The following is a 20893-nucleotide window of genomic DNA, read 5'->3' as shown; positions in this document are numbered from 1 at the left end:
ACAAAGGGAGGGGGGAAGATGGGAGAGACAGTGAGAGAAGGGGGTTGGGGGGGTAAGTGGAATGTAACGGGGCAGTTGACTCCAATTCCGGTACTCTCTTGGGGTTCATGTTAGAGCAAGGATCTGAAGGATCTGTGGGGGGACGGCGCCCGGCCACGGTTCCCAGATTTTGTAAAATTAAAGCATTGTTTGTTTCAACAGGGCTGTGAGTTTTTCCATGCTCATGACCATGCTTATTCTATTGACAACTGTACTCTTGGAAGGTGCTTTTACTTGTTTCCAGGCCGCTGCGATTGAGCACCTGGTGGCAGTTAGGATAGAGGAGATCAGCCTTAACATTGGGGAGGGCAGGTCATCTATAGGTTTACCTAGCAGATATGTCAGAGGGTCCAGTGGGATATCGAGACCCAGAGTCTCGTAGAGAAGCTTCTGGATTCTGGTCCAGAACTTCTGGATCTCCGGACATGACCACCAACTATGAGTCATGTCTCTCCCTTGACCACATCCCCTCCAGCATAGGTCTGGGGTACCGGGGAAGATCTGTCTCAGTCTACTCGGGGTCAGGTACCAATGAAATATGATTTTATAGATGTTTTCTTTAGTTTTGGTACAAATTGAAGTTTCGTTTGCTGAATTACATATATCCTCCCAGTCTTCCTTGTCGATCTGTAGGTTATAGTCAGCCGCCCACTTTTGCATATAGGAGTGGGTGAGCAAGGGAAATGCCGACTCAATTCCCCTGTATATCTCGGATATAAGTCCCCTTTGGTACTCGCCCTTGAGGCAGAGGGATTCAAATTTAGTAAGAGCGGAGAATTTGGAATTTTGAGAGCGAGCTTGTAGGAAATGTCTGATTTGCAAGAATTTAAACAGGTGGAGGTCCAGAGAGTGGAGTTTATCTCGGAGCTCCTGGAAGGACAGGGGTTCCTCTTTCTTCAGCAGATCTGCAACCATTCTAATGCCTAGGTCCTGAAATTTACCAAATTTGGTTCGGGAACAGCCAGGCGGGAATTCTGGGTTTCCGAATATCAGGGTGAGTTGGGAAGGGGATGATGAAAGGCCATACTTCCCTTTATTCTTAAGCCAAATGGACCACGTGCATCTCATCGCCCCAAGGTCAAATTTCTGGGTTCGCCTTTCTTTGTTTGCTTGGGTCCAGAGGAGAACTGGGAGGGGAGTGGGGGACGCGTGATGGGACTCTATCGCCAACCAGCAGTTGGAGGTTGTGGGGTAGTTCCAAACGACCGCCTGGCGTAGTTGGGCTGCTTGGTAGTATCTGATAACGTCCGGGGCCCCCAGACCCCCTCTCGCCCTTGAGGACAGCATCACTGATCTCGGGACCCTAGGCTTGCACTGTTTCCAAATTAAACGGAATATATGGGATTGTACACTACCGACACACTTAATCTGAGCAGGGCTAGTTCCGCAAGCCGGGGGATGCCCCGGCTTGCTAGCCCCACTCCCTCGGCGTGCCGCGCGTCACCGATGCACGGTCACGCGTCATCAGGTGCCAGCGCCCCCTGCACGCGCGTCCAGGGCTCCCCGAGGGAGCCCTGGTGTCCCGCGATGTGGGGGACGGCGGCAGGGGGTTCCGGGGGACCCGGCGGACACGGCAGCGGGAGGGAGAGCGCCCCGATCGGAGGGCGCTCTTCCGCTGCTTCGGCGCGCGTCCGGCACCCTCCGGCGCGCGCCAGGTTACTGCTGCGGCCGAGAATGGGCAAATGCTCGAATAAACTCGGCCGCAGCAGTAAGTGTTTCAATTCTGATAGTGGTATTATTACTGGGAGGGTATAGAAGAAGTATAGTAAACGGGGGAGGATGTTCATTTTACATGAAACAATTCTGCCAAACCTGGAGATTTGGTGCTGGTTCCAATTGTCTAAGTCTGAAAATGTGCCCTTGTATTCTCCAACGTCTTAGCGTGAAAATACACCGTCTGCCGACTCGGGACGACTCCAACCTCCGGAGGATTTAACCCACTCTTATAGCGCTGATGATCTGGGAAAACAAAATGGCGGACGAGCTCGGGAGAAGACAGTAATTGATTCAGACAACCAGTGAAGCTTTGTCAAAAACTGTTCTCTCATTTATTGAAGGTCTACAGCCAGTTTATATAGCAAACTTGAGCATAGAAAAAACACAGATATGAGAACATACTTCCCCTTTTACTTCACAGTCTGTCTATCTCAGCAAAATGACAGTTAGACAGTTTATGGTCTGAGAAAGGGGCTCAATACCGAGTTAGGAGGCCGTTAAGGAAATGTCAGTATGTTGTGAAATGCATTGTTGTGTAACTTATGCCCAGTACGGCTGAAGACAAGTTCCTGTTTTCTACAGGGCAAAATAAGTCTGAATAAGTCTGAACAAACACAGTTCAGCTAAAGATAAGTAGGTGACAGGTCAAGTCACATTCTCAGACCTGCCTGCACAGCACAATTGCATATGGCATATGGCATGTGATTAGTTCCTGAGACTTAAACGTTAGTACAGAATAGTTATAGAAAAATGGTTATCCAGCAATCAAAATGGAGTCCCCCCTTATATACACATTTACAATCCCCCCTTTTGTCATCACAAAATGACAATTAACCTCTAGGATATGGGGGTCTCGTAATGGATTTGAATGTTATCATAATCCATCAAAGGTATCTGGGCTCTAGTGGCAGTAGGTCCAGAGTTACGTATCATATTTGAGAAACTGTGAATGGGGGCATTAACGTCCAGTGATGCATATGTGTGATCAATGGACTTACCAAAAGGCATAATCATTTTACATAAAGATAAGCACATTAATTTGTAACATGAAATAATAACAACTAATACTACAAATATGTAAACGATAAATATCAGTCCCATAACAATTCTCTTTCCCTCATTTTGTCGTGGGTCCATAACCTAACAACTACTATATTGTTTTTGATATTGTTGATATATTTTGTCGTACTGAAATAGTGGTGCAGGTTTTGGGGGTCCGAAGAAAATAAAAAAAATATATATATATATATATATATATATGTGGCCACAGGAGTTCTTGTTTGTAGAGAGATATATATCGGTGTGGCTGGTATGATATCTTTTCTGTTTACCAGGTTGACTATTACTACAAAAACTATTACCAATTTCTAAATTACTATTCACACTGCTCTTCTGTAACTACTAGCACATTATGGCGGCTAAAATTTGTGAAAATTGGTGGGGGCTAATTTCTACCGGGAGCGATTGCACAAATATCCATCTTGCACGCATCTTTCATACTGCATTTATTCAGAATGGCAAAACAGAAAAATGGCTGCTATGGTAAAAAATGGCTGACTTATGATCCTTTCCTTGTGGCTGACACACGCCTCTGGGTGACCTCCCACTTTCCTCATAGCCTCATATCCAATCTTCTTAGTCCCCTCTTATTCTTTAGAGACAGTCTATTTAAAGAACAGTTAACCATTGCATAGTCCTGCTGGACCAGGAGATTGTCCAATTGTGCCTTGTCATTCTTTTTCGGCCATTATATCGGCACAGTTGATTTCTTCTCGGTCTCTTCTTCTGGGGGACTGCTGACATCACCGAAAAGAGGCATAGCGTCGGTGGGGGTGCAACGCACTTCTGGATCAAAGTTTACTGCATATGACACATACATAGGGAGTGATGAGTAGGACAGACACACACACAAAAGCGTTAGAGGGGGTACCCGGGCGCTATCTCTGTAGAGCTAGGTCAGATAAGCTGAAATATAAAAAAGCGGAGTATGATACTGCCTGAGTGTGATTTTCAAGTGATGTCCTCCTGTGACTCGGAACCCCAGCAGGATCTATCCAGGACCCTTGTAAGCAATGAATACAGAAAGGATGGGGGAGCACAGTTGTGGGAAACAGGCAGTGTAATGGGTCTAGTACTATAAAAATAGAGCGGTTATACCCTGAGCGAACGTAATAGCTCAGGTGGCAGATGACCAATTGAAAGGGCGAATATACATAGATGTGTATATGTGGGTGAGAAGGTAAAAAATTGTAATATATAACTTACACGGCCTTGTGTAAGCTCAGTCTCATCAAGGTTTCTTTGGGGATCCCGTGCTCTTGCAATGATCCTTTTTCTCTCCGCGATGTGAGTTCTTCTTCTTGTTGTATGTCCTTATTGCTTCGTGGTTCAGTGTTTCCACTCCAGGAGGATTTCCTCTCATATAAACAAAAGAGAGGATATGGTTAAGGCATATGTGTATAGAGGCGTCAATGTGGGGGAGGATAGGGTATTGATGAACCACTAAAATGGAATTGTATGATCTAACACTCACACGGGCCAATGTGAGTGTGGTCCTATCTTGGTGTCTTGTTCCTGCCCTTTTAGGGATATTACCCAATTGGTAGCAGGTGGTGATGAAGGAGTGGGGACAATGATAAAAGATATAATATCACAATACTCACACGGGCCAGTGTGAGTACACACTCCTAGCGGTTTCTTTATACTTCTATTCCTGGTGTGACTGACGCTGAAGATAGCTTGTAACATAAACAAATGACACTAGGGTCTGGAGGCTAAAAACTAATTTTAATAAGAACAAGAAAATAAAACAAAATAAAACAGAAACCAAAGGCTTCTGTGGGGAAATAAAAGCAAAGGGGGGCAGTGCGGTGTATAGTGGTAGGGGATCTCGCCTTCCGCGTCCGGATGGGGAGCTACAACTGCACCTCTGCCTCCTCTGTGGTGTGCTGTGAAGTCTCCCAGAAGAAAAAAAGAGCAACGCGTTTCGTCCGGAACTGGACTTCCTCAGGCTCTGTAGATAAGGACCGGCTGTTCCCCGTGTCTTTTATACATGGATCAGCCAATCCTGATCGCGGTGCGGTCTCATTACCGTTTCTCTGCTGCGACGGGACGTCGCCATCTTTGAAAGACCCCCAAAAATAACCTTAGTAAAGAAGAAATAGCAGCTCTAAGGGAACTATCAGACAACAGGTCCATCACCATCAAACCAGCGGACAAGGGAGGAGGTGTGGTGGTGATGGACACAGAATACTATCTACTAGAGGCCAATAGAATATTGGGAGATGTAACCACATACCAAGAATTAAGGAACGATCCCACTAATATTCATAAACAGGAACTGGATAAGATTCTAGAAAAAGGAAAACACTTAGGAATCCTCAGTGATAAAGAATGGGGTTATTTACACCAGGAGAAACCCATCCTACCGGTATTTTACTTCCTGCCTAAAATACATAAGTGCATGGAGAAGCCACCTGGTAGACCCATAATATCGGGCATTGGGTCCTTATCACAAAACCTGTCAGAATACCTAGATTTCTACTTACAGAAGTATGCAACCAGAGGGAGATCATATCTTAAAGATACCACTCAAGTTATAAATCTCCTTAAAGATATTAGTTGGCAGGAAGACTTCACATTAGCTACTTGCGATGTGAAGTCACTGTACACATGCATCAAACACACAGATGGCCTTAAAGCAGTGGAAAACGCCATCAGTCAAGACATTAGCATTCCAGAAGAACAGCGCAGTTTCATTATCGACAGTATTAACTTTATTTTAACGCACAATGTTTTTTGGTTTAATGGTCTGTTCTACCTCCAGATGTGCGGAACCGCGATGGGGACCAGGTTTGCGCCCAGTTACGCAAATATCTTTCTAGCGGACTGGGAGGAAGCCAATATTTGGTCCAACAATCCCTTCAGCGCAAACCTGGTCTCATGGCATCGCTATATAGACGACGTACTGTTTATATGGAAGGGGGACGATTTAAAACTGAGGGACTTCATTAACCACATCAACCAAAACAGTATCAATCTTGAGTTCACATCTGAGCAAAGCAAGTTAAACATCAACTACCTAGACCTCACTATATACATAGAAAATTTAGAAATTAAAACAAAAACATTCTTTAAGCCAACAGACGCTAATAACTTTTTAATGACCACCAGTTGCCACCACCCGAAGTGGCTAGAAAATATACCATTTGGTCAGTTTCGGAGAGTACGGAGAAACTGTACTGATGACAGGACCTTTAGGGACCAAGCAGTTATATTGAAGGATAGATTTCTTGAAAGAGGTTACCCTTCAGAACTCATTGAATCAGCAGTAGATAAAACCAATGCACTATCACGTAGTGACATGCTGATCTCTAAGGAAAAACAAGGCAACACAGAATTCCAAACCCCATTCATTACCACATATAATTCAGACGCAATGAAAATTCAAAAAATTATCAAAAGACATTGGCATGTGGTACAACAAGACCCCATTCTCAAAGACAATATCCCCAATGTCCCAAGAGTCATATTTAGAAAGGCCCCGTGCATTAAATCACAATTAGCACCTAGTGTCTTCAAAAAAGAGGAACCTAAAATTCAAACCTGGTTACCTCCAGTTAAAGGCTTTCACAGCTGCTTTAATTGCAAAGCATGCAAACAAGCAGCAAAGGGCAATAAAATAGAATTCATGTCTAATGTAACAAAAGAAACTTTCAAGATCAAGCAAAATCTAAACTGCCGCACAGATCATATTGTCTATCTATTGTCCTGCCCATGTGGACTCCAGTACGTGGGCCGCACCTCAAGACCCCTGCGAGTCCGCGTGCTGGAACACATGGGGAACATAAAAAGGCGGCTAATGACACACAGTGTTTCCAAGCACTATAGCGAATTCCATGAGGGCAACCCAAACCTTCTGACGTATAAGGGAATAGAGAGGGTTGACGTCAACTGGAGAGGTGGGGATAGGTTGCGTAAACTATGCCAACGAGAAACCTTCTGGATATACAAATTAAAGACACTAACACCCAGAGGACTCAACATTGATATAGATCTGGGGTCATTCATGTGAGCACTTAATACCCCAGACTATGGCCCATCAACTCTACCCATGGACATTATATATGTTTAAGATAGGGCAATTACTAACCTGCTTCTTCTCTTCTAACCACAGATACATCCTGCCAAGGCTCTGCATTTTTCTCCATCACTAATATTGGACTTGTTTATTCACGTTCACTTATTAGGATTACTTTTTTGGTTCGTACACTTTATCTCTGATTTCATTGCATTTGTAATTCCATACAGAGATCATTTTTTACTCATTATTCGCTTATAACTTTAAGACACTATATATTTTTTAGACACTTTAACTTATAATTTCTTTACACTTATTATTTTACGTTATTTTTCACATATCATCTGTTGAATACATTATCACCTTCACCCGCCCTTTGTGGCAGTGTTATTACACTTCATTAGACTACACACAGGGCACGTAAATTCAATTACTATTTTCACCTCCTTAGGATAATAAGTCAGTATGATATTCACATTTTCACTTTAACATTATTTATCTATCACCTTAATTATCTTCACTAACAACCATTAAGTATTTAAATTACTTTTTCACTGACAACACTATTCATTTGTATCATGTTTAAATTAACACAAGACTAGACCATTTCTATCATCACTTTTTATTGGAATAATCTAGCAACACAGTATAATACACATTTTACCATTTCATTTTTATCTTTATCAATAATAGAAGACACAAAGTTCTTTACATATATGCAATTTTATTTGACACATAAAAATGAATACACTTTTAACTTGCAGCCCTTGGAGGCATAATCAATATCTTTCTAAATTTTATTTGGCACATAAAAATGAATACACCTTTAACTTGCAGCCCTCGGAGGCATAATCAATATCTTCCATGCCATTTCTGCATGTTACCAACCTTTATTAGGTCGGAATTCACACCCGGTCACAACAAGGGAATCATTAGAGACTTTAAAAAACGCGCAGCAGGCATAAGACTGCGCGCGCACCTTTAGCCCTTCAAAATCAAGGAACTTTATTGAGACTCAATCATGGACACCAAAAAGGCCATTATAAGGATGTACGGCAACATTGCCTATGCCAGGTTGCACACGCTACTTTTCAATGCTGAAAACTTTATTAGAAGACTAAATTTCATACACGCGCGATCCAACAGAGGATGGGATGCGCGCGCAACTTTTAAAGATGGCGACGTCCCGTCGCAGCAGAGAAACGGTAATGAGACCGCACCGCGATCAGGATTGGCTGATCCATGTATAAAAGACACGGGGAACAGCCGGTCCTTATCTACAGAGCCTGAGGAAGTCCAGTTCCGGACGAAACGCGTTGCTCTTTTTTTCTTCTGGGAGACTTCACAGCACACCACAGAGGAGGCAGAGGTGCAGTTGTAGCTCCCCATCCGGACGCGGAAGGCGAGATCCCCTACCACTATACACCGCACTGCCCCCCTTTGCTTTTATTTCCCCACAGAAGCCTTTGGTTTCTGTTTTATTTTGTTTTATTTTCTTGTTCTTATTAAAATTAGTTTTTAGCCTCCAGACCCTAGTGTCATTTGTTTATGTTACAAGCTATCTTCAGCGTCAGTCACACCAGGAATAGAAGTATAAAGAAACCGCTAGGAGTGTGTACTCACACTGGCCCGTGTGAGTATTGTGATATTATATCTTTTATCATTGTCCCCACTCCTTCATCACCACCTGCTACCAATTGGGTAATATCCCTAAAAGGGCAGGAACAAGACACCAAGATAGGACCACACTCACATTGGCCCGTGTGAGTGTTAGATCATACAATTCCATTTTAGTGGTTCATCAATACCCTATCCTCCCCCACATTGACGCCTCTATACACATATGCCTTAACCATATCCTCTCTTTTGTTTATATGAGAGGAAATCCTCCTGGAGTGGAAACACTGAACCACGAAGCAATAAGGACATACAACAAGAAGAAGAACTCACATTGCGGAGAGAAAAAGGATCATTGCAAGAGCACGGGATCCCCAAAGAAACCTTGATGAGACTGAGCTTACACAAGGCCGTGTAAGTTATATATTACAATTTTTTACCTTCTCACCCACATATACACATCTATGTATATACGCCCTTTCAATTGGTCATCTGCCACCTGAGCTATTACGTTCGCTCAGGGTATAACCGCTCTATTTTTATAGTACTAGACCCATTACACTGCCTGTTTCCCACACACACAAAAGCATCCAATAGCTTCGCTTCCAGAGAACTAATCCAACCACCAAGTCCCAACAAATCCCATCCGTCATCTCTACCTTTAAACACTGGACTATTTTCCCCAAATAACATAAACTATTCTAGTTGCAGGGTAATATTCTATCTGTCCTCCTATCACAGAGTCAATAACTTCCCTAGGGCAAACTCGTATTTCTACACCCTTCGTAACCAATTTCTTATAGATGGTTCTACAAATGTCTTATTTCATATTGTCTTTTTCTCAGGGGGTTAAATATAACACTTATTTTCCCTGGGGTGCAACCTATTGAATATAGATAGTATATTGGGTTATATTATACATAAAATATGGGCTTTGTTTACTAGGATTCCATTGTGTGACAAAAGGTGTGCATATATGCTATACACAAATCAATAAAAACAAAATAACAATTACTAAACAAAATATACCTGTTCCTACACTATCGTCTTTGTGTGCACACTATTTACACAAACCTAATAGACTATACATTTATAATTAAAATAACAAAACCTGTAAAGAAAAAAGATTATTAAAAAGTTCAAAGTTCATATGTTGAGGCCTGGAATTTTGGCTGTGTCTCTAGGCTTTTCCACTTTGGATACGGTGCAGATTGAAGCAACTGTGGGTGGTGCTGGGATAAGTTTCATATGCGTAACGTGGATCCAAAAAGAGACCTCTGCCACTTTATTTGCTGTAGTGGTGATGAGTAGTACTTTTAATAGTAGTAGTAGCGCCTTTTCATCTGGGATGAAGAACGTTCTTGCGTAGGAAATGCTTGACCATTAACCCATCTCTCGTAGGTGCACTTTCAACTTTGACATGTGCCTAGAAAGACTCAAAAATATATCAGTTGCATACAATACTTACTAATTGTTTTACTAAACAGTCACTGTGGTCTTGACTTTGCTACAATCTAAATTCATTCAAATTGGTGCCTCAGCTATTGCCAAACCAAAAGAAAAAAATGACTAAAATAATTCTGTATAGAACTCCAAACTAATTACTTGTAATATAATTTCTTTGAAAAGTGCCGAGCACACTGCCAACCTTAAAAGGCACTCAGCATTATTCTTAAAAATAATAATAATAATACTTTCAGATTTCGTTCATCCCGGGCACTAAACCATCTAACTTCTGGGCATAGACAGCTATATGATAAACAGCAATAATACCCCTCCTTTGTTCACATAATTTTATATATGAGCAATATTACAGAAAGGATAACAGCATTCAAAACATAACTAACTATTGTTGTTTGATCTGTAGCTAAACTAACTTGAATCCTTTGGGTATAAAATTTGCATTAAAAACATTGAAAACACTACTGAATATAAATATAAGCAACTATTGTCTTCTGACAGAAACATCCTGTAATATAAGAAATTATAGATACAGATTTAAAAACTTTTTTTTCCTCGGATTGGAACAAGCTTGAAATAACTTTCTGGGCATCCTGCCAAAACCTTGGAACAAAACAGATAAGAAAAAAAAAAAAAAAAAAAAAAAACTGTTAATTACATTACAATATAATTTGGGACATCTAAAAATGCAGCTCCTCACACGGCCTGATTACAGAATAAAATGTGACACACAAAAGAAATAAAAATAATACAACAAAAATTACCAAGACAAGGCAATGCAAAACTGTTTGAACCTGCTCGCAAACTATATTAATAAAACAGTTAAACCTAATTTGTAGCTACAGAGCTTCGGTTAACTTTCGTGTCTCAAATGTATCTCCGCACATTTTTTTCAACTGGAGAAGGGGGGCTGTCTGGGCTGCTATTCTGATTCTCTATCTCCCTCTCTCTCTCTTGTCATGGAAATAGAGAAGTTGGAAAAGGATGTCTTTCTGGTTTTTAAGAAATCATCGTCTGGCCAGAACGAATAAATCCTCAAAATATACCAGTGACTGGGCTGAATTATAATTTTTTTTTCTTTTTTTTCTGACATTTGCCCATTTTTTTTTGTCCTTTTCTCTATAACCAGTCAAACTCTCCCTTTCCCATTATTGATTAGTTTGTGTTATAGTGGGGGTGTTTCTTACCTTTAAAATTTACACTTAACATGAGCAATTAATTATGTTCTTATTTCAGAAACACTTGCAAGTACCTAGATAAAATTGTATATATACAATAAACCGACATTCATATTATTCAATGCACATAAAACGTTCACATAGTTAGGATTCACTCAGATTATACAAGCACACAGGGATTACTCAATCAACCTTTTTACCATATTTATAAAATTTAATAAAACATTCTGGGGAAAAACTAATTTTCCTACCTTGAATTTACACACAAAACATATTTTCCACTAAGATTTACAATACTTGAGAATCTCAATACCGGCGGGAAAGACCCGTCTGAATTTAGACAAAAATATTCTACTAAAAAAAATTCTCTGGTTCCCTTCTTAGGGGCTGGTTTGCAATTACTGGAAAAAATATCTTGTCTCTTTACAATCATAGCACTTCCTGACCTTTCTTTTCCCTTGCTTTCTTAGCTTCTCTGCTCTTTTTTTTTTTTTTTTTCCATTCTTACGTTATGTTAAATATAAATACAGCAGTTTGGAGTTATAACACATTTTTATTTTTTTTTCCTCATTTTTTTTTTTTTTTTTTTTAGCGTTGTTTGACAGACCTGCATAAAACTGTGCCACAGTGTCAGTATCTGATTCTGATTCATCCTGTGACTTTTCCCTGTCCCATGAACGGTCCCTGACAGGGGTTAATTCCTGCCTAGAGTCCGTCTCTTCCCCATCCGTACCGATCTGCCTGGCAGGCATATCAATAGGGAGTGGTCTAGGGAGCCTATTGCTTCGGGTTCCCCATGAAGCCATAAGAACTTCTTTATCGGAGACTGCCTCAGAGCCTGTGACCTAGGAAAGGTTAAGGGATCAGGGTTTTTTTTTTTTTTTTTAGGACAGGGAAACTGGGGTAAATTGGGGCTACCTATGGAAATGGTAATTGTCCCGATGCCATAGGGGCAGGGGGCAAATATGCATTTTGAGAGTTATATATATATAAAAAAAAATTCAGTTGACAGCACTTAAAAGATGCAATTTTGACACAGGCTGCAGCATATTCCTTATCAGTTTTAACAATGCTAAAATCAACCTCTGCCTCAGCACAATCCTGTGTGTCAGCTAACAATGATTCATATTCGCGTTTTTTTAGCAGTGCGAATCAAATCGTTCCTAGTAGTATTTTTAGGTATGAAAACAGATGATTGCGGTGTAACTAGGACAGGTTTGGCATTACTATGTGCGGGAGTTAATGTTACAGCACATGAATCAGTCAATACCTCTTTAAATTCCTCAGCTAGTTCCCTTACAGAAGCACAAAAATCCTTAACTCTATGATTGCTGGCTCCTGCAGATGACTCAGACGTCACAGAACCTGCTGAAGCAGTGGTTTCTTTAAGTTTACTTAAAGGCAATCGGCTAGTGGGTGATGGTATGTCGGAATGAGATGAATCCGAACTAGAATCTTCCCCTTCACTCTCCCTGGATACAGGGGGTGAACCATGAGATGAAAGTCTTGTGGGGCTTACGACAGTGGGAAGCTTTATGTTTGGGCTTCCTTTACAGGACGACTTATGATGCTCAGATTCAGATAGGTGTGCCACCTCTGATTCTGCATCGTCTCTCAACTCCACATAGGTGGGTAGAGGGGGCTACTCTCCTCCCTGCGTACGGATGCAGGAGGTTTGGGGTGATGACTTGCAGCATAGTGTGATAACGCTGCCAACATGTTAGGATCAAAACTTGGAAAATAGTGGCACAGGTGTGATAGGACTATACGGGGGTATTCCATCATTCAGGCAATGCAAAACACACTTGATTTACAAAAACAAAAATCAAGCTCGTTTTGCACTGTAAAAAGGTATGGGCAACACAGCGTAATATCATGCACTTATATACTTAGCACTTATACACTTAGCACTTATATACTTAGCACTTATATATCTTACGCACTAATATACTTATCACTTTTATACTTATGCACTTATGTATACTTAGCACTTTATATGTCTTATATATCTTATCTTATATATATAACGACATGCCCATGCACAATAATACAGAAAAAGAAAAAAATCCCTTAAAAATCCCTTACAATCCTCCTCCCCCCTTAAAAAAAAAATACACTTTTCCCACAGACACTGTAAGAGTTTTTCAAGCAGATACCCAACTATATCGCTTGTTCCTATCTCTCAACAGGGACTATAACCCTGTGTATATACTTCCGTCAAGGATTCATGTAATCCTGACTTCACTTTGAGTCCTTTACTCAAGTGTTTCTATGGTTTTTCCTTAACCTTGGATCATCCGGTGCAGCGGTAACTCTAAAAAAACTTCTAAACCTTAAAACCTTATGGGCTCTTTGGGCAAGAAGACACAGACGGATAATATACAGATAAAATATATATCTTGTATGCTTACCCCGAATGTGGCTTCTGTCCCAAATCTGACACCATGAAAATGTGCCCTTGTATTCTCCAACGTCTTAGCGTGAAAATACACCGTCTGCCGACTCGGGACGACTCCAACCTCCGGAGGATTTAACCCACTCTTATAGCGCTGATGATCTGGGAAAACAAAATGGCGGACGAGCTCGGGAGAAGACAGTAATTGATTCAGACAACCAGTGAAGCTTTGTCAAAAACTGTTCTCTCATTTATTGAAGGTCTACAGCCAGTTTATATAGCAAACTTGAGCATAGAAAAAACACAGATATGAGAACATACTTCCCCTTTTACTTCACAGTCTGTCTATCTCAGCAAAATGACCGTTAGACAGTTTATGGTCTGAGAAAGGGGCTCAATACCGAGTTAGGAGGCCGTTAAGGAAATGGCAGTATGTTGTGAAATGCATTGTTGTGTAACTTATGCCCAGTACGGCTGAAGACAAGTTCCTGTTTTCTACAGGGCAAAATAAGTCTGAATAAGTCTGAACAAACACAGTTCAGCTAAAGATAAGTAGGTGACAGGTCAAGTCACATTCTCAGACCTGCCTGCACAGCACAATTGCATATGGCATATGGCATGTGATTAGTTCCTGAGACTTAAACGTTAGTACAGAATAGTTATAGAAAAATGGTTATCCAGCAATCAAAATGGAGTCCCCCCTTATATACACATTTACAAAGTCTTTATTTGATTAAATAGAGGAGGGTAATTAGTTTGGTAAAGTGATTTGTAGGTATTGGTTATCTTTACTCCTATGTATTTTATATGGGTAGAGTTCCAGCGGTATTTATAGTTAGCTTGCAGTAATTTCCAAACATGTTCTGGTAGGGAGATGTTAAGCGCTTCGGATTTATCCATATTGACCTTATAGTCAGAAACCTGGCTAAATTGATCTAGTAATTTTTGGAGGTTGGGGAGGGATGTATGCGGGTCCGCGAGAGTCAGGATAACATCGTCCGCAAAGAGGGAGATTTTGTATTCCGTATCCGCGATCGGGACGCCCTTTATACTTGGTTCGGCTCTGATTAGGGCCGCTGGGGGTTCAATGGATAGTGCGAATAGGAGTGGGGATAGGGGGCAACCTTGTCTAGTTCCGTTTTTTATTGGAATTGGGTTTAGTTGACTGCCAGGGAGTTTTAGATACACCATGGGGTTTTGATAGAGGGCACGGACTCCTTCTAGGTATGGGCCCGAGAAGCCAAACTTAAGCATGGTGTGGTCAAGGAATTACCATTTAATGCGGTCGAATGCCTTCTCGGCATCTAAGCTTATAATCATGGCTTGGAGTTTGTTGAGATGCACATGGTCAATGATGTCCACAATTTTGCGGGTGTTGTCAGAGGCCTGTCTACCTGACACAAAGCCCACTTGGTCGATATGAATTAGCCTGGGGAGAATTGGGTTTAGTCTGTTTGCTAAGATCTTGCTGAAGAGTTTGAGGTCTGTGTTAAGGAGGGAAATCGGTCTATAGCTGCCGCATTGAAGCGGGTCCCTTCCTTCCTTTTGGATAATGGCCAGGTTGGCGGCCGAAATCGTTCCTGGTATCGGGGTACCCTCCAAAAAGGAGTTAAATATGTCTAGGAGGTAGGGGGAGAGAGTCGACACAAACGTCTTGTAATAGGCGTTGGAAAATCCGTCTGGCCCTGGAGTCTTGGTTAATTTAAGAGAGCTTATAGCAGAGGATAATTCTTCATGGGTAATTTGTTGGTTCAGTTTTTCTACTTCCTCCTCCGTGAGTGAGGGCAAATTACACTTTGCTTGGTATTGTGCGGCCACTCTGGCGCTCTCTTGTTGCTGCCCTGGGGGGTGAAGGTTGTATAGATCTTCATAAAATTTGGCAAATTCGTGAGCGATTTCTTTTTCTACAAAGGAGATCTGTCGTTTTTGGGTACGTATCTTAGTGATTTGGGATTTAGTTTTCATACCTCTTAATTTTGTGGCCAAAAGTTTGTCAGCTTTATTTCCCCTGTCGTAAAATCTTTGGTTGGTCCATTTCAACGCTCTCCACCTCTTCAAGCTGTGTTAGTTTCAGATCCGATCTTGTTTTGTTATGCATTTTGTATAATCTTTTGGAGGGGAGGTGTTTGTGCTGTTGTTCTAAACTTAGGATCTTATCTGTTCGGTCTTTTTGTGTTTTAAGTTTTAGTTTTTTCTTATATGAGGCCAAAGAGATAAGATCCCCTCTTATCGAGGCTTTGTGAGCCTCCCAGAGGGTTGCTGACGACGAGACCGATCCTTTATTTATTTCAAAGAAAGAGGATAGGTTTTGCCTGATTGTCTGGACTAGCTTTGGATCATTAAGAAGGGAATCGTTTAACTTCCATTTGTACGAGTTGCTTTTGACGAAGGGTAGAGAGAGGGTTAATTTGACCGGGGCGTGGTCCGACCAAGTGTAACGTTACAAATACGTTACACCAGAAGTGGGGAGGGGAGAGGTGAGGGGCAGTAGGGGGACGGGGGGTATATCGGCCAGATCTCAGGTATCTGGGGCACACCATCGCTTTGGTAGTTGGAGGGCTTCACGGGATGTCATCTGATGAGCGTCTTCCTCCTGAGGTGAGCAAGTTCCAGGGACATCAGTGGGGCCTCTGATTTGCCAGGCGCACTGACGTCCGGGGGATCTCGGAGGGGTCCGGTCTTGAGGCGGTTCGTGTGGCCCGGTCGCCGTCCTATTGGGGGATTATTCTGATGGCTTTTAAGAAGGCTTGGGAATCCTCTGGATCGGTTATGTGAAGGATCTGCCATTCTATAGCACCACGAGCTTGAAGGGGAAGCCCCACCTGTATTTAATTATCCGGTCCCTTAGCGTCGTTGTGAGGAGCTTCATCTCAGGTGATACCTATTTTATTGAACTAACAATATATATATATATATACATTCTCAAGGAGCTACGGCAGTGATTCCCTGCACTGACAGATACCAATTCCCGCGAGAGCCGAGCCGCGTCATACCGCGTCACATCACGTGATACGGAAGAACCGTGGACACGAGGAGGACTGGTAATTGGCGCCTCTGTACACGAGTGTGAGAGACTCGCTAAATCACTCTCTACTGCCCGAAATTCACTCACAGAATGTGAGATGACTACCTGTTTTTACTGTGAGTTTATTTTTATATTAAATAGGTTTTACACATATTTGTTCCTCCTTGTATTCCCTTCCCACCCCCCCATGTGAGATCCATCCATAGAGACAAGTGGTTTCAAAAGACCATCTGTGATTGCTGCAGCAGCTGCTGAGTCCGGTGGACAAGTATTCGGAAGATCCAGAGGCCAAGGAGAAGAGCTGCAGTAGCTGCGTTCGTGAGTCCCATAGAGGATTAAAGGCTTTGAATTCATTTACCAGTGTAAGCGCATCCCTTACCTTAATATAGTCTGATTATAACCAGATATACTGCCCTATGATTTCCTTTTTGTGTTTTTTCTTTCCCCTGTCTTATTTGCGCCTAGGTCAATCTTCTACAAATCTTCAAGGCGGCGATTGTGGAGCCGCAGACCTAATCCGGCTGCAGTGTGTAGGGATAGTTGTATTCCAGGGTATGTACCTCACTTAGAGATTGTATTGGCTTAACAGGTGGTGTGTATATTAACCCCCGCCCAAACATATTGTTAAGATCTGCGCAGTATGTTTCTTGTCTGTATATATATATATATATATATTGTATTGTATTGTATGTCTTTATTTATATAGCGCCATTAATGTACATAGCGCTTCACAGTAGTAATACATGGGGTAATCAAATAAATAACAGATAATATAAATAACAGATCATGGGAATAAGTGCTTTAGACATAAAAGTAACATTTCGGAAGAGGAGTCCCTGCCCCGAGGAGCTTACAGTCTAATTGGTAGGTAGAACGTACAGAGACAGTAGGAGGGAGTTCTGGTAAGTGCGTCTGCAGGGGGCCAAGCTTTATGTATCGTGTTCAGAAAATCCACAGTGCTATTCATATGCTTCTTTAAGCAAGTGTGTCTTAAGGTGGGTCTTAAAGGTGGATAGAAAGGGTGCTAGTCGGGTACTGAGGGGAAGGGCATTCCAGAGGTGTGGGGCAGAAAGTGAGAAAGGTTTAAGGCGGGAGAGGGCTTTAGATACAAAGGGGGTAGAAAGAAGACATCCTTGAGAAGAACGCAAGAGTCTGGATGGTGCATAACGAGAAATTAGGGATGAGATGTAAGGAGGGGCAGAAGAGTGTAAAGCTTTAAAAGTGAGTAGAAGAATGGAATGTGAGATGCAGGATTTGATCGGAAGCCAGGAGAGGGTTTTTGATGAGGGGAGATGCTGAGACAGATCGTGGAAAGAGTAGAGTGATTCTGGCAGCAGCATTTAGGATAGATTGTAGGGGAGACAGGTGAGAGGCAGGAAGGCCGGACAGCAGGAGGTTACAGTAATCAAGACGGGAGAGAATGAGGGCTTGAGTCAGAGTTTTAGCAGTCGAGCAACAGAGGAAAGGGCGTATCTTTGTGATATTGCGGAGGAAAAAGCGACAGGTTTTAGAAATGTTTTGAATGTGAGGGGCTAATGTGAGAGAGGAGTCGAGTGTGACCCCTGGGCAGCGTGCTTGGGCTACTGGGTGGATGATCGTAGTTCCAACAGTAATGTGGAGGGAGGTAGTAGGGCCAGGTTTGGGAGGAAGTATGAGGAGCTCTGTTTTAGCCATGTTGAGTTTAAGGTGGCGGAGGGCCATCCAGGATGATATAGCAGAGAGACATTCAGAGACTTTGGTTTGTACAGCAGGTGTAAGGACAGGTGTTGAAAAGTATATTTGTGTGTCGTCGGCATAGAGGTGATATTTAAACCCAAAAGATGTTATTAGGTCACCTAGAGAGAGTGTGTACAGAGAAAAGAGAAGAGGTCCCAGTACAGAGCCCTGGGGTACCCCCACAGAGAGATCAAGAGAGGAGGAGGAGGAGGTGTTAGCAGAAGAGACACTGAAAGTACGATGGGAGAGGTAGGATGAGATCCAGGATAGAGCCTTGTTCCGAATACCTAGAGTATGGAGAATGTGGAGGAGAAGAGGGTGGTCCACTGTGTCAAATGCTGCAGAGAAGTCGAGTAATATGAGCAGAGTGTAATGACCTCTGTCTTTGGCAGCATGGAGGTCGTCAGTTATTTTAGTGAGGGCTGTTTCGGTGGAGTGAGCAGAGCGGAAGCCAGATTGTAGAGGGTCTAGGAGAGAATAGGTGTTGAGAAAATGGAGCAAGCGAGAGAATACAAGACGTTCAAGGAGTTTAGAGGCAAAAGGCAGGAGGGAGACAGGTCGATAGTTAGAAAGACAGGTAGGGTCAAGCTTGTTGTTCTTGAGTAATGGTAGGACTGTTGCATGTTTGAAGGAGGATGGAAAGGTTCCAGAGCAGAGGGAGGAGTTAAAAATGTGTGTGAGCGTAGGGATTATAGTAGGAGCTAGAGGTTTTAGGAGATGGGAGGGAATGGGGTCAAGAGGGCAAGTGGTAGAGGGAGAGGAAGCGATCAACAGCGACACATCATCCTCTGAGACAGTGGAAAAAGAGTCAAGGAAGGCAGGAGGAGAGTTAGGAAGAGGTGTAGGATGGGAGGAAGAAACAGAGGGGATGTTCTGCCGTAAGGATTCCACCTTTTCCTTAAAATAGTCAGGAAAGTCCTGAGCGGAGATGGAGGAAGGAGAGGCAGCTGAGGGTGGTTTGAGTAGAGTATCAAAGACAGAGAACAGTCGGCGTGGGTATATATATATATACATATATATATAAAGCAGAAAATAGCCGTGTTAGTCCAGTTGCGATAGTGCAGAATAAATTAGTTCTTCAGTATTAGGTGATACATTTTTTATTGGACTAACAATTTATGTAATAGGACAAGCTTTCGAGAGTTATCCTTAAATCCAAAGGACTTAATGCGGACATGGGTTTTCTCACACCCTATCAAAATTGCTTGTAATTATCCTGCTTGCCTCTATTCTTATTCTCACTTTCTCTCTCCCCCCCTGCGTCCCTACCCCTCCCCACCTTTCTTTGACACCGTTCCCTGGCTTCAAACACATTTAACACCCTACCTTATCTACAGTAAATATCTGCTTTTTTTTTTCCCCTCTCTCTACTCTGTTTTAGCCATTGAAACCTTTGTATATCAGTATTGCTGACCTGAAGAAGAGAGGATAACTCTCGAAAGCATGTCCTATGACATAAATTGTTATTCCAATAAAAAAGGTATCACCTAATACTGAAGAACTCATTTATTCTGCACTATATATATATAAATATCAAGACAAAAGAAAAAATTGGCGCCAACCTAAAACTCTTTATAAAAACCCTCTAAAGATATAAGTAAAACCTATACTATGCACAGTGAAACAGATAAAAATACATTAAATGACTAATGCAATAAAACAATAGAATACATGAAAATTAAAATAAATAAAGTAAAACAAAAAAGAAATGTCCAGATAAATATATATCAAGAATAGATACAAATCCTAGAAAATACTCCAATTGCTATCCAAAAGAGTCACTGCAGCCCGAGTGAAGGGAACACCACTTCCTTGAGGATATCTACAAAAACACAAAAAACACAGGCGCACTCATAGCGTAAAATAGTATATCAATAGATTTATGGATTGAAGGATTTAAAAATACACACTCACAAACATAGCTGATAATAAAGCATTTTTGAGTAAAACTCAGCCCGTTCAGACGCAGGAACCCAGTGAGAAGGACTTCGATGTAATGTCCATGGTATGTCCTGCTGTAGTAGCCCCTCTGTGTCCTTGCAGGGACCGGAAACCACGAGGGACGCCGCCTTCCCCTTGCTCCGGCGTTACACAGTGAGTACACTGATCCAGATTTCGCGTGAGCTCAGTGACGTCAGTGAGGTATTTGCCGGAGAAGGTTCACAGGGGAAAACGGTCTGGAAAGCTGGACGGCTGATATAAATGCTAGCAGCACAGCAATAACATGCTGTGGCACATGAGTGGAAGTATAAGATATAAAAGCTGGACAATAAACTCCACAGCACTCTCTATGCGTTTCGTCTCGAACGAGACTTCATCAGGAGTACCTCTACGCGTTTCGTCTCGAACTTCATCAGGACTAGTCCAAATATGTTAGGTAGCTTTCTGCCCCGTTTTAGGTCAGAAAGTGCAGAAATAGTTCAAAATGATTGTGACGGGAGCTTTGTGACAGGCTATGAATAATACACCACCAAAGATATAACTGGGTTGAATCGGACGAGACTTAGATATGATAAAATATAATTTATTCCTTGAAAAAGGTGAACACACGAGATATACAAATGACAGACAAAATATGGACACTTACTTAAAAGTTAGGACAAGAAAAGCCATCAGGATACAGGATGGGCCATTTCTTCCATAATTCAGTTTAAGATGAAGACATC

The sequence above is a fragment of the Ascaphus truei genome, chromosome 2 (assembly GCF_040206685.1).
Source record: "Ascaphus truei isolate aAscTru1 chromosome 2, aAscTru1.hap1, whole genome shotgun sequence".
Taxonomy (NCBI): Eukaryota; Metazoa; Chordata; class Amphibia; order Anura; family Ascaphidae; genus Ascaphus; species Ascaphus truei.
Note: the sequence above shows the minus strand (reverse complement) of the source record.